The sequence below is a fragment of the Neophocaena asiaeorientalis genome, unplaced genomic scaffold (genome assembly GCF_003031525.2).
Source record: "Neophocaena asiaeorientalis asiaeorientalis breed wild unplaced genomic scaffold, Neophocaena_asiaeorientalis_V1.1 scaffold165, whole genome shotgun sequence".
Classification (NCBI taxonomy): domain Eukaryota; kingdom Metazoa; phylum Chordata; class Mammalia; order Artiodactyla; family Phocoenidae; genus Neophocaena; species Neophocaena asiaeorientalis.
In genome coordinates this window covers 1573756-1589151 of record NW_020173918.1, presented here as the reverse complement: position 1 = coordinate 1589151, position 15396 = coordinate 1573756, and the positions used below count along the sequence as shown (strand labels likewise).

The following is a 15396-nucleotide window of genomic DNA, read 5'->3' as shown; positions in this document are numbered from 1 at the left end:
CAGAAGAAATTAACATCTGCAAGTGCTTGGTACAAAGTTGACTGTGACCTGTTGAAATGCATTGCTGAGAGTTAGCAGTTCAATCCCACGTACATTTTTGGATATCTTCTAAGTGCTAAAGTTTGGGATACAGAGATTGTCCTGTATGCTGCCTTCAAGACTCCACACTTCCACTGCAGGGGGCACAGTTTCAATCCTTGGTCGGGGAACTAAGATCCTGCATGCTGAGTGGTGTGGCCAAACAAACAAAAAAACCCCACATGACTTCTCAGATTCACAGATTCACACCATACCCAGGGCTCTGTTATTGTTTCCTTAAATCATTTCAGTGGTTCTTTCCCTGGCCTTAGCCCTTTCTCACACACACACACACACACACAGACACACACACAGACACACACACACACACACACACACACACACACACGCCCATGGGTACTCAGCTGAATACCTGAGGGGCCCTCTGCAGACCTCAGAGTTCTCTCTTGGTGCAGAGCTCTTGTCTTTCGTGTTCTGCCCCACAAACCCTAACTGCCCCAAACTCTCCAGACCCTCAGGTGTTTCCTCAACTCAGGGAGACTTTTGGAAAGGTGACCCTTTCCTTCTCTGTGACCTGAAAATTCTCTGAACCATAAGCTGGGGCAATCATTTGGCTTACCTTATCTGTTTGTTTCTTGAAGGTCACTATTCTTTGTTATTTGATTTGTTTTGAGAATTGTTCCTTCATATATTTTATCTTTTTTTTTTTTTTTTTGGTTGTTTCATACAAGAGGGTAAATATGGTTCTTATTTACTTCATCTTCCAGAAGTGGAAATGTATGAGTCATTCCTGATGCTATTTTTTCCTACTATTTTTGGTTTTAATTTACATTTCTCTGATGACTTGTGATGTTGGGCACTGTTTCATGTGCTTCTTGGCCCTTGGTTTATCCTTTCTGTTGAAATGTCTGTTCAAATCTCTTGCCTCCTTTTTTCTTTTTAAATTGTGTTCCTTATCTTTTTATTCTTGAGTTGTAGGGATTCTTGAGTTGTATATCATGGACATGAGTTTTTCAGCAGATATGTGTTTTACAAACATTTTCTACCAGTCTGTAGCTTGCCTATGTCTTTTGTTATGCAGAAGTTTAAAAATTTTTGATGAAGTCTAATTTGTTAATTTCTTTTTTTTATATGGTTATGCTTTCTGTACCATTTCTAAGAAATCTTTGTGTGCCTCCAAGTCCTGAAGTTATTTTCTGTGCTTTCTTCTAAAAGCTTCATAGTTTAGTGTTTAAGTTTAGGTCTATGTTTTAATCTCACATTAATTTTTGTATATGGTGTGAGGTAGGGATAAAGGTTAATTTTTTTCCTCCATATGAGCACTCAGCTGTTCCAGTACCATTTGTTAAAAAGTAACAAACGGTTTGTATTGTGTTCCATCAACCTAGTTTTTCAATCCTTTACTAGTACCATAGTCTTGATTCTGGAACTTTACAATAAGTTTTGAAGTCAGATAGTATAAGTCCTCCAACTTTATTCTTCTTTTTCAAGATTGTTTTGGCTATTTAGGTTGTTTATATTTCCATATACATCTTAGAATAAACTTATAAATTTCTACAAAAAACCCCTTAGATTATGATTAGAAATGCATTGAATCTATTGCATCGACAGATCAGTTTGGAGAATTGATATTTTAACAACTGAGTCTTCCTTCCCTTGATATTTTAGTGTTACTACTTATGCAGGGTTTTAATTTATATATTATATAATTAAGTTTTAATGGAATACTGGATTTAATATTGTTCTGGGATTTTATCCATTGCATCTATATATTTATATTTATTGCTACAAAGATTTTTATATTATGTTATCTTTTTAATGTCTACAGCATCTATAGTATATCCTCTTCTTTCTTCCCTATAATGGTGATTTATGTCTTCTTCCTTTTTTTTTCTTGACCAATAATATTGCTAGATATTTTTCATTTTTGTTTTGACCTTTTCAAAGAACTAATTTTTGAATAGATTATTTTATATATATATATCTTTATTGGAGTATAATTGCTTTACAATGTTGTGTTAGTTTCTGTTGTACAACAAAGTGAATCAGCTATAAGTATACATATATCCCCATATCCCTTCCCTCTGGAGCCTCCCTCCCACCCTCCCTATCCCACCCCTCTAGTTCGTCACAAACCATCGAGCTGATCTCCCTGTGCTATGCAGCAGCTTCCCACTAGCCATCCATTTTACATATGGTAGTGTATATATGTCAATGTTACTCTCTCACTTCATCCCAGCTTGAATAGTTTATTTTGAATAGGTTATCTCCATTGTATGTTAATTTTCTATTTTATTAAATACTGCTCTGTATGTTCTTTCTTTTTTTCTCTGTTTATTTTGCGGTTCTTTTTCTAACTTCTTGGAATTAATACTTAGCTCATTAAATTTCAGAGTTTCTTTTCTAGTGTCAGCATTTACCTCGAAATATTGCTTCAGTGAATCCCCCAGGTTTGTTATGTATATTTTCATTAGTACCTAGTTCTAAATATTTTCTCATCTATTATGCTTTATTTATGGCCAATATATCACATAAATATCTGTTTCTTAATTTCCAACAGTAAATTTTATCAGTTATTGTTTTGGTTTTGATTCTGAGCTTAGTTGCATTATAATGTATGCAATATTGTATCTCTATACGATATTATCTCTTTGAAATTAGTTGAGATTCAACCTGTGTATGATCAGCTATGGTAACTGGATAACTGTTACATATGTGCAGGAAAATTATGTATATTCTGTAGTTGTTGAGTGGTATGTTATATATGATATATGTTATATATATCATATAGAGGCAATATATAAAATTATATATTTATAAATATATAGCATATCATATATGTTACATATCATATGAGGCATTATATATGAACAAAGGCATTGCATATGATATTATATATATACTATTTAATGTATCATACCATGTTATATATGATATTGAGGCAGTATATATGTTACATATGATACAGAGAATAAATAAATATATATTTGGTTGTTTCAAACAAGAGGGTAAATCTGGTCCCTATTACTCCATCTTGGCCAGAAGTGGAAATACATGAGTCATTCTTGATACTTTTGTTTCCTATTCATTTTTGGTTTTAATTGACACTTCTCTGATAACTAATGATGCTGAACACTTTTTCATGTGCTCATCTGCCATGTGTATGTCAAGTTTATTATGTCAAGTTTATTAATTGTGTTATTCAAACCCTCTTCATCCTTACTAATTTTCCCCCTGATGTATCCCAACATGTATTTGTACCTTTGGGGGGCTAACACTTTTCTGATGATGGCTCTAGTGAGTCTGGAAACTGCACAGATACCATCATTAGGATAAAATTCTTCTTGAAGTCACTCCCTGAGCTAAGTTAGTGCTTTCTCTTGAGGGAAAACAAACACCACGCGGGATCTGCCACGAGAGTCCTGGTGGAGCGAGAGTGTGGGGCAGGGAGCCTCGGTGCGGGGCTCATGGAGCCGAGCGCCCGCCCTGCGCGCAGGGGCGCAGGAGGCACTGGGGAGGTTTCGCCTACGGCGGAGGGTGCTGGGCGGAGGGTGCTGGGCGGGTTCCCAGATGTCCTTGAGCCATCAACAGTCTGTGACGCGGCGGGGAGGAGCCTTTCCCCATGTAACGGGACGGGGAGGAACCGTTCCCTAGTTCCCTGTCCTGACGCCTGGGCTGCGCCCAGCAGGTACCTCCTGACCCCACGCGGTTCCCAGCCAGGCACCTCTGGTGGAGCCTATTTAATATTCCCTTGACTGGTGCCTCTCCCTCCCGCCCCTCCGTGTGCAGCCATACTCCTGCAGTGCCTGCTTCTCCGGGGGTGCATCCGATCAGGCCACTCGCCTCCTGACTACCCTTCCTTAGTTCCCACAGGTGAGAAGGCCTCACTCGCTGCTGGCGAGCCGCGCCCTCCACGCCACGCACTTCCTGCTGCGCTTGCGCACTCCTAATTGCTAAAATACATTTTTAATCGGCTTATGCTATCAGTTACTGAGGAAGCATTTACAAATCTACTATGATTTTGAACTTGCTTTTTACTCCTTATAGTTTGTTAATATATCTTGAGGCTGTTATGAGTCCATGCAAATTTAAAATTATTAAGGTTTCTGGTGAACTGAACCTTTTATCTTTATGAAATGCCTATCTCTGGCAACGTTTATTGCTTGAAATATTCTTTCTCTGTTGTCAGTGTGGGTCTGTCAGTGTTCTCTTGGTTAGAATTTGCCTTATACCTCTTTTATGCATACGTGATATATGTATAAGTACGGAAACAGACATATTTCAGGCCGCAGTTCATAGAATTGAATTCATGATAATTTTATGGACTTTTTATGCTGTTGTTTTGGCTTGTGGGGCTTTGGCTGCTTAGTTATTTTGTACTACAAGAACCTCGATGCTTTAGAATTTTACCTGCAGAAATCGTCTTCATTTGGATTAGAGGTGGAGTCCTCCAGAGAGGGTCTTCATTTGCTTCTTCCAGGTTTATGGGAACTAATCGTCTAGGCTCACTGAAAATTAAATCTTTCTCCATTTCTCCCAGGTAGTGTGAATTCAGGCTGAAACCATTCATGAAGGCCAAGTTCTGTTGTTTTTTGTTTTTGTTCCTTCTAAACTGATGGTTTAACCCCCCCAGATGCCGACTTTTGATGAGAAGATCTGTTAGATTCCTCAGGTTGGGCAGGCTCTGGGCGGTGTCTCTGGAGTCCTTTTGAGGCTATGACTTCAAAACTCAGTCTTTGTTTCCCTTTCCCCCCTTGTTTGGTAAATAGCTGGCTATGGTGCTCCCTCAGTATCCCTACAGATTTCTGTGTCTTCACTTAATCCTTGATTTGAGAAGTCCTAACTTCTTCTGTGACAGCTTATTGACTCTTTTAAGATTTTTGTCTGTTTTTTGTTGTTTTCAGGAAGAGGATCCATTCAAGTTTTTAGCTCACCACCTTACTGGAAACAGAATCTAAATTCGGTAGATGGCACATCAAACTCTATTAGGTGGCTGACTTATGCTTCTCCCCCTGTCAAGTAATTTTATATCTCAGTACACTATAAATGAGAAAATTGGTTTTCTTTAACTGAATTCCATAAAGAGAAGTTGGAAGGGTGAAAGGCCTTAGTATGTGATAACTGTTTTAGTAACATTTTTAGCATGGGCCAGTTTAAAAAGAGGACACTACAAAGTTTGGAAGAGGATACCACAAACCATTTACATCTGTCCATTAGAAACTGCCTGGGAAACTCGACTTTTTAAAATTTTTAGCTTTTACTTCCCTTTAGATTATATTTCTTTTTTAGTACGCTTCTTTCAAAAGTAAAACCACACAAACACATGGTAGTGAGTTGATTGGTTCCCCCAGCCTCCAAAAATGTGTCTAGTCAGAACCTCTGAATATGACTAGGCGGACTCTCAACCACTGCGCCACCAGGGAAGCCCGGGAAAAGGGTTTTTGTAGATACAATTAAGTTAAGAATTTTAAGATGAGATCATCCTGGATTATCTGGTTAGACCTGACCCTAAATGCAAGTGTCTTTATAAGAACAGAAAAACAAAAAACAAAAAACAAAACAAAAAAAAAGAACAGAAAAACACACAGACAGGAAGAGGAGAAACAGAGATAAGAAGGTGATTTAAAGATGGAGGCAGAGACTGAAGTGACGATCTATGAGCCAGGGACTGTCAAGGATTGCCAGCACCGAAGCTAAAAGAGAGGCATGGATGTAAAGGCAGAGTCCTTTACAACCCCCAGAAGGAACCAACCCTGCTGACACCTTGATTTCGGACTTCTGGCCTCTAGAACTGTGAGAGGATACATTTCTGTTATTCTAAGTCACCCAGTTTGTCATCCTTGGTTATGGCCGTCCTAGGAAACTCAGAACCAAGTTTGTAGACTCCCTCTGCTACAATAATTTTGAAAAGCCTGCAATCTAGTTTCCCTTCAAGCATGATTAAGGAATGACAATCAGGTGAGGGAACTAACATGCAATGTCCCTGGGGGCCCCTCCCAACTTCAGGAGTTTCCTGGTTGTGAGGATTAAATGTAGTGCATGCTTAAAGCTTTATACAAGTATAAAGCCTTTCCTGACTATTACTGTCACTTTTTTTTTTTTTTAACATGTACCGGGGCACGAACCCGTGTCCCTTGCATCGGCAGGCGGACTCTCAACCACTGCGCCACCAGGGAAGCCCTATGGCAGTGTTTTTAATGTTTGACCCTTCCTCCTGCCCTTTCCTGCTTCTTCCCTCTTCTTACATAAATATTGAAATAAGGCTCCCTGAAACTTCCCAGAGTGACTCTGAACTTGGCAGAGAAGTCGTTTTTATCCAGTGAAGACCAACCACAAAATAGCTCCTGGAATTTGTACAGCAAATTATAACTTAGAAACTAATTTTGCATATCTTGTTTATCATCATGGCAGCTCTCTGAGGGAGGTATTATCATGACCATTTTATTAATAAGAACAGTTTTTCTCCAGGTAGAATCAAAGAACTGGATCTGGAGGGAAACTTGGCACTGCTGGCCTGATCATTTCATTCACTGATGAAACAGTTCTTGAGTAACTATCATGTACTAGATTGAAAGAGTTTCTGGAAATGTAATCAATATGTTCCAGACTTCATCTGCTGGTGAGCAAATATATATCACTCCCAGCAATAGTGCAGCAATTTTGTAGCATTAGTAAAGTGGATATTAATTTTAAAGCAAAGTAATTATAAGTAGAATTTTTGGCACACTCCAAATCAAAAAATATAAATGAACAATATGTGTTGTAGAGCCCTATTTATGTTGGTATCTATAAATCTACTTCATTTCTAACTGCTATATCCACAAGGTTGTGCCGTAATCTATTTGCTTATTCCTCTATTGGTATTTTCAATATTTTGTTGCAACAGACATCTTTTTTTTTTTTTTTTTTTGCGGTATGCGGGCCTCTCACTGTTGTGGCCTCTCCCGTTGCGGAGCACAGGCTCCGGACGCGCAGGCTCAGCGGCCATGGCATGTGGGATCCTCCCGGGCCGGGGCACGAACCCGTGTCCCCTGCATTGGCAGGTAGACTCTCAACCACTGCGCCACCAGGGAAGCCCCAGACATCTTTTTGTACAAGTGCTAAAGTACTTCTTAAAAAAACAAACTTATACTAGAAGTAGAATTGCTGAATCAAAGGATACTCACATCTAAAATTTGCTAAATACTGTCAAATTTCCCCCTAAAATTACCAATTTATACTCCTATGAGCGTTATGAACATACACCTTTCCCAATGTGCTCACCAACACTGAATAATATTCATCTTTAAAATTCTGTCAAACTGAAGGGTGAAAGATAACTCAATCTTGTTTTAATTGATGGGAGGAGGGCAGAGGAGAAGGTTAGGGGAGGTTTTCACTTTCTTCTCTTTATATCTGTTGGGAGACAAATCTGGATGGCCTGAGTACCTATCTCCTTCTACCAGGCTGAGCTGGCTGGAGCCAGTCTGTAAAGGGGCCGCAAGGCTTTTGGCGGATGCTAGCATTCTGGGTATACACAGGCACTTCAGCATAGTTCAACCACTGTGCCACCAGGGAAGCCCTATGGCAGTGTTTTTAATGTTTGACCCTTCCTCCTGCCCTTTCCTGCTTCTTCCCTCTTCTTACATAAATATTGAAATAAGGCTCCCTGAAACTTCCCAGAGTGACTCTGAACTTGGCAGAGAAGTCGTTTTTATCCAGTGAAGACCAACCACAATATAGCAGTTCCTTCCATATGCAGACTTTGACCTTCACTATAGACCCAGGCCCTCAATATGCATTCTCCCTACTCTTCTTGCTGGACCTAAAAATCCTGTTATTCATTTCCCAGGACCTGGAGAACCTAAGTATTCCATAGGCCAACATACCTTTGCAACAACATAAATGTGTAACGTGGCAACATCTTTGGTGTGAGATCATGTCCTTTCTCTAGTGAATCCAGACTACTGTCAGAGGCTGGCCCTTCTCGGCTGCACGTTGGCCATGGTGGGTACAGATTATCTCTGCCTGGCCCAGGCTATGGGGAAATGAGAGTTGGGGGATTCCATGTGCTCTATTCCTTCTGTGTAAGTTTTTTCTAACAGACTCTATAACTGTACTGTGTGGAGCTACTGCTGTGTCTCTGTGGCCCTCTAGCCTGACGACCTGTCATGTTTTCCTTTTATACTAATAGAAACTTAATTTAAGTATCACGTGAGTACTTTTTTTCCCCAGCATTTATTATGCTCACAGAGCCTGTGGTCAGGCATTTTCAGTCAGGGCACCGCCGCAGGGACAGCTTGTGTCTGCTACGTGCTGTCTGGAGCCTCAGCTGGAAGACTCGAGGGGCTGGGGATGGAGTCATCAGAAATCTCACTCCCTCACATGCCTGGAGTTGCTGGACACCTACGCATGGTTCCTTCATGTGGCCCAGGCTTCCTTATAACGTGGTGGCATCCAAGGACAGGTCCCAAAGAGAGAGGGCCAGGTGGAAGCTGTATGATTTTAGACACAGCTTCAGAAGCCACGAAGCATCACATTTGTCGTATACTCCACTGTTTGGAGCAGTCACAATCTCCCACCCAGATACAAGTGGAGGGAACACAGATCTCAGTGAGAGGAATGTCAGTCACACTGTAAGAACAGCCTCGTGGGAAGGTGCTGCCATTTTTGGAAATACAATCTAATTCCTAGCAACTCATTTTTTTTTTTTTTTTTTTTTTTTTTGCTGTACGCGGGCCTCTCACTGTTGTGGCCTCTCCCGTTGCAGAGCACAGGCTCCGGACGCGCAGGCTCAGCGGCCATGGCTCACGGGCCCAGCCGTTCCGCGGCATGTGGGATCTTCCCGGACCGGGGCACGAACCCGTGTCCCCTGTATCAGCAGGCGGACTCTCAACCACTGCGCCACCAGGGAAGCCCGCAACTCATTCTTTTAATTTCCAAACTGGAAGATACTTGGTCAAATATTTCCCACCAGAAAAATGTAATATAAGATTGGAACTGCTGGAATGATAGGGGGATCACACATTTATCTCCCTAAACTAGAGTCTAGTTCCAGTAATTATTTAATCATATATCTTTCATTTATTGTAGCTTCCCTGGAAGTAAATATCTTAAGAAAAATGATTTCCCTTATATTTATTATGACCTTCAAAACTGCTGATCCTAAATCTGACTATACACAAAGTTGGTATATTCCTCTTAATGCTTTCTCAGTACTTAGGATGGTCACAGGAAGATGAGTGGCTAGAAATGCCTTTACTGCATTGTAGGTGATGACCTCTAGATGTCAAATCTGGACACAAGACCTGACCATTTGAACAGGATAGCCGTATTTCTTGCAGGTGGTACTCTTTAAGTATTAGTCAATGTCATATATTCTTCATTGAATTTAGTGCTGGAAGAATGTATGCATCAGGTGTTTTTTATTTCTCTCACAACTTTACATTTAATTTCTGCTCCTGGAAATTATATTTACCTGTATACAACATCTACCCCTTTTAAACTAAAAATCCTGCCTCTCCATGTTTACATAAGAAATTCAGTTGTTCGTAGTTTGGAAACTAGAAATGGAACGGGCCTCAGAAGGAAAGAAGATAACATCCAGAGCCAGTCTTCACAGCATAAAGGCGGAGGGGGAGTAAGTTCTCAGGCCTGAGAAACACTGCTCTTCTATTCATATGCTAGATGGTTCCTGGCCCTGAGCATCAGATCAATGTGTCAGTTCAAGAAACTCTGGTCTTGAACTTGAACAGAAAGAGAAGTGGAACCCAAAGAACTAGCTGCAAACTTCTGCTTCTTGGGGTTACAATTCTGCAATTTAAAAAGAATAATTTGTTTCCCACACCTTAACTTCCCTCTCGCAGACAGGAGGGCAGGTCTGTATCATCACTCTCTTTTAAGGCACTGCCTCGCTCCATTCCCCAGCATACACGACGATTTAGTCAATCCTGGATTGAACTGCTGCTGTCCGTACAGGGTGTGTGTAGCTAGCAGAGCTCAGTATGGCAGCATTCGACTTCACAGGGGCCAAGTGTCACAACAGAGGAAGAGAACGTGTGTCTGTCCTCATCCGAGCATGTTTCAGTTTTGATGCATCGCAGGAAGAGGACACTGGTGCTTTATTAAGAGGGAAACTGAATAAGGTAATGTGCTTTACTGATGTTGGCTTGTTTGGAAAACAGGAATATGAATCCATTTAACCTTAAGTTTTTGCACAGGCTCCGGACGCGCGGGATCAGCGGCCATGGCTCACAGGCCCAGCCGCTCCGCGGCATGTGGGATCTTCCCGGACCGGGGCACGAACCCGTGTCCCCTGCATTGGCAGGCGGACTCTCAACCACTGTGCCACCAGGGAAGCCCTAGCCTTAAGTTTTAACTTTTTTCTCACAAGTTGAATATTTAAAGTGTGGCTCAAAATTAATGATTATTGATTCCATCAACATTAATATAGTCAAATCTTGCTCTTTTTGTTTAACGTATAGTATATCTTTTCCTATCCTTTTACTTTCTATCTTTCTGTGTCGTATCTGAAATGAATTTCTTACAGACAGCATATTGTTGGTTCATGGTTTTTCATTCTCTTTGCAAATTTCTGTCTTGTAATTACTGTATTTAGACTACTTATATTTAAGGTAATTTTTTGTTTGTTTTTTTGTTTGTTTTGGCCACACTGCCCGCATGGCATGTGGGATCTTAGTTCCCCAACCAGGGATCTAACCCGTGCCCCCTTCAGTGGAAGCACGGAGTCTCAACCACTGGATTGCCAGGGAAGTCCCTAAGGTAATTGTTGATATGTTAGAGCTTATATCTTGCATTTTATTTTTGTTTTGTTTGTTTCCTCTGCTTCTTGTTCCTTGGTTTCTCTTTTTGTACCTTCCTTTGGATGGAATTTTAGGATTCCATCTTGGCTGGAACCGAGAGCTGTTGAGTAATTTTTTTTGCATTGTAGTAAAATATATATAAAACATAAAATTCACAATCTTAACCATTTTTAAGTGTACGCTCAGTGGCATTAAGTACACTTACAAAGTTGTACAACAATCACCACTATTCCAGAACATTTTCATCAGCCCAAACAGAAGCTATGTATTCATTAAGCAATACCTTTTTCACCATCTCAAACAGAAACTATGTACCCATTATGAAATAACTCCCTCCCTCCTGCCCTTGGTAACTCTGTTCCAACTCTAGATGCATTAGTATTGCATCTAAATGAAATTGTACAATATGTGTCCTTTTGTGTCTGACATTCACTTAGCATAATGTTTGCTAGTTGTATTCATGTGGTAGCAGGTATCAGAATTTCGTTCCTTTTTTAGTGTCTGAATAATATTCCATTGTGTATATATCACATTCTGTTTATCAACTCGTCTATGGATGGACCCTTGGGTAGTTTCCACCTTCTGGCTGTCGTGGATAATGCTGCTAAGAACATTGGTATACAAGTATCTGTTTGAGCCCCTGCTTTAAATTCTTTTGGATACATACCTATGAGTGGAGTTGCTAGATCATCTTCAATAAGTTTTTAAAACACGAGAAGTTTTCCAAATAGTCTATGACAGCAAGGAGACTGATTGTCCCAGAACTCAGAAAGGACAGATGAGAACAATGTCGTACAACGCCGCCATAGAGGACTTACTCCTTGAGTTCTCCTTTATGGCATGATGTCAAGGAGTTCCTCCGAGTCCTTCAGTTACTACTATTATCACCTCCTGAGCCTTTCAGAAGTGTGGGTGGTGAGGGGAAGGTGTTATTTAGCAGCACCTAAAGGGTCTCTCTATGCAGGGTATGCTGTTTGGTGAACCAGGATCAGACTAGAGGAAGGCAAGGATTTCCAGAAAACCTTTTTCAGGATAAATTTGGAGAAAGCTTATAAATTCCATGAAATTAGAGTTTATTAGAGTCAAGGATCAGAAGGAATTCAGTTTCATTGATACAGAAACTGGGTTTCTATTACCAGATTTGCCACAAACTGGGCACAAAACTTTAGGAAAGTGACCTAACCTCATCCAACAGTGGCAGGGAGAAGAGCAGGCAGGTTCAACTGGATAATGTAAGGTTTCTTTCAACCCTAAACATCTACGATTTTTCAATTTCTTGTGGATTTCTTTTTCTCTAGATCAAATTTTTGTATAAAGCCTTGATTCTAGGTCCAGGCTTTGTTGATTTATGGAATGAGCTAATGCCAAATGTCTCATCCCAGAAACTCTTGTTTGTGTTTATGCCGCCACACATCTACTTAGCTCAAGATATGCACCCTGAGTTTATCTAATATAACAAATATGGCCTCAGGATATGAACCATACTACTGGCCAGAGGTATTGGATATTGTCACACGGTAGATTCTGTTGTATTTTATATTATAAAACTTCAGAATAACAATGGTTCTCTTAAAACCCATTGTCTCCTTAGCTGATTTCCACAAATATTCTCACCCTTTACAAACATCCAGCTCTTTCTATAAACTCTTGCATTGGTTTTGATTGAATTTCCCCTAGAAATTATAGTAGTATAGGTTTAGAAGCAGCTTGGCCCTCCTTTCCCTCTGAGGACAGGCTTAGGTGTCCCTCTTTGTTATTTTTAACAGCATTCAGTCATTCAAAAATATGCACCATGTAGGTGTTGGCGATACAGCAACGAACAAGGCAAGCATGACCCCTGCTTTCATTTAGCTTAATGTCTAGGGATGAAGACAGACATTGAATAAGTAATAATAGGCATGCTGGATATTAAGAAAGAGAAATGCAAAGTTCTGAATGCTATAGGATCTTATATGGGCATTTAACTGAAATTGTGCTATAAGAAATTTCTAGATGAAGTGGCATTTAAGTGGAAATCTGGGTAGTGAGTTGGAGTTAGTCAGGCAAAGATGGGGAGGAAGGACATTCAAGCAGAAGGAACAGTTGAAATGAAAAAGTCCATGGAACATTTGAAAACCGATAAGGTCACACTGGCCATAGTGCGGAGAGGGAAGAAGAGAATGGTAGGAAAAAAGGCTGGAGAGGCAGACACAAGTCTGACCAGGATGCGTGTTATAAGCCATACTAAGGATTTTGAACTTTATCCTCAAGGAAGGTGGAAATCATAGAGAGTTTAAGGCAGAAAAGAGACAGGATTAAATCTGACATTTACAAGCTCATCTGGCTGTAATGTAGCGAGTGGGTTGGAGGCGGGTTGGCAGGAGAAGAGGCCGGAACTTAGTTAGGATGTTCCTGCCGCGGCTGGATGAGAATGATATGGGCTAGGACCAGGGCACTCTGTTCACTTGGAGGCGACAGGGTTTGGTGTTGTGAAGAAGTTGGGGGAGGAAGGGAGGACAGGAATGGTTCTGTGAAGACCAAAATGAGAGGGTGTCTCAAAAAGAAGAATGCTGCCAACTGGAGCTGAGCTGTCCAGTAACAGGATGACTGAAAAATATTGTTGAGATTTCATGATGTGGAAGATATCGCTGCCTTAGGGAGAATACTTCTGGTGGAATGAAGGGGGTAGAATTCATATGGGGTGGCTTGAGGGGTCAATGGAAAGGAAAGAGAAAGGAGGAAGAGAGACAAACAGTGAGTGACGACTACTTTTCACTGCTTTGACTATGAAAGTGAAGAGGAGGAATCATTGCTGGGAGATACTGGTGAGTTAAGAATTACAGTTTTCAAACTAGGAGAGGCTTCCATATATATAAATGCTAAAATGAAGTAGCAGGTATTGGGGAGAGTGGAAGAATTAGGAGAGAAAGGGACAAAGCCAAAGTTTCCTGAGACTATGGATTGGAGGATGAATTCTGGAACCAAGGTGGAGGAATTGGTCATTTGTCACGTTTTGCTGACATTTTCCGACTAGATGTCTGTCTCCTGTGAACTCCTGACAACTAGGGAGTGTACCTTCTTTGATTTTATATCTCTAGCACTCAGTTTAAGGCTCACCACCCAAAGGTGCCCTGTAAGTGTTTAGCTGAACTGTGGGTCATTTGTGGTAGGAAGACCACAGATGTTTTCCCTTAAGGATATAGATTAAATGCCTTGACGCTTAGAGGACTGGGGATCAACTTGAGAGTGGGCTTCTGGAATAGATTTAAAAAATGACCAAGAGCTGTGGAATGGCAGAGCTGTCTGGCCAGTTGTGAGGCTAATTAACTTGGGTTTATACCTGATGAGAAGGCCTCAGCTGAAATTAATCAAGTGGAGATAAAGAGCAACCTATAACGTATAGGTCAAGAATAACTAAAAAACGAACTCCCTCCCTCTTGGCTGTCTCCTTGGTGCAGTAAAGAAGATGAACAATCCAACAGCACTCCACAGGAAAAGAAACAGTGCTTGATCCTTTGGAGTCCCATTTTCATCAGCTAGGATGCAGCTGTGCACTCAGGCCATGAACACAGCAACAAAGAGCTGACCTCTAATGTTTCTCCATCCAGTTTATCCTAATGTTGTACAAATAGGGAAGTTAAACTAATTCAAGTGAAACAATTACATTAGAATGTTTCCTCTGTACTGGCAGAGGATGCCATTAACATTGATTAGCAAATGTTATCGCATATTTATTTGTTCTCCTGAAATTTCAAAATCCTTCAAAAATGTTTGATATTTATGTCAGATTCTCCCAGGAATGAGAAAAGGAGATGGAAGTGGCCTTTCAGTATTTATAGGAAGGGAAAATGGAAGCAGGATGAAAAGGACATATGGATTTGGTTACAGAAGTAAACTAGTTAATACTTCTAAGAAGGGAATACGCTGAGGATCTCTGTTGAACCAATATTTATTTAACATTTACTGTGTGCTTCTGGCCTAGGCTCTTCTTGCCAGATATAGGCAATAAGAAGGAGATACTGCTTGTCTTTCAGAGTTCACAATCTACAATGCTCACAGTCTTAGAATGAATTCAAGTTCCTCTAATACTCTTCAGGGAGAGAGTTCCCTAAGTTCTAGCAAATGGGGCATACACATAAAGACCCACTTGCAAATGGGCAGAAAGAATTATTTTATTACTCAGAACAGTACCCTATAAATCCCAGTTCAGACTTCTTTGATAAAAGCCAGATTACAGAACATGGCTGAGGACAGAGGTTTACGTGGAGTCCTCAATCTTCCATCCTGGATTTCCCTTGGGGGACTTGCATGTTCCTATGTGCCTGCGGAGATGTGACTGGGCTTGCAGAGGGGATTCTGAGTCCAACCAGTAGCCTAAAAGAGAACCCCAGGCCTCCCCCCTTCACTGGGCCCATTCCTTAGTGGTCCTGCCCACTCTTGAACTTGAGCCTGTAAATGCTAGTGTCTAGTCATCCAGATCGGTCTTTTCCCTTTCTCCCATAGGCCATGGAAACACAAAGAGAAGGGGGATACGTGTTTTGCCCTATCCTGACATGAGAGGAAGAGTTCTTTGAGA

At 40.8% G+C, this 15396-nt stretch overlaps 1 protein-coding gene across 6 annotated transcripts in view; it reads left to right on the top strand.

The window, feature by feature from the left end:
- Positions 1-15396, top strand: part of LOC112404125 (cytidine monophosphate-N-acetylneuraminic acid hydroxylase) — a 256651-nt gene that overhangs the window by 158918 nt on the left and 82337 nt on the right. For 3 of the 6 annotated variants that reach the window (XM_024751965.1, XM_024751960.1, XM_024751958.1), the window contains exon 1: positions 9876-10163. The exons of the other annotated variants lie outside the window; for them this stretch is intronic. The gene's annotated coding sequence lies outside the window, so the exon portion shown is untranslated. Of the gene's footprint in view, positions 1-9875; positions 10164-15396 lie in introns of those variants that run through there. 6 annotated transcript variants of the gene reach the window in all.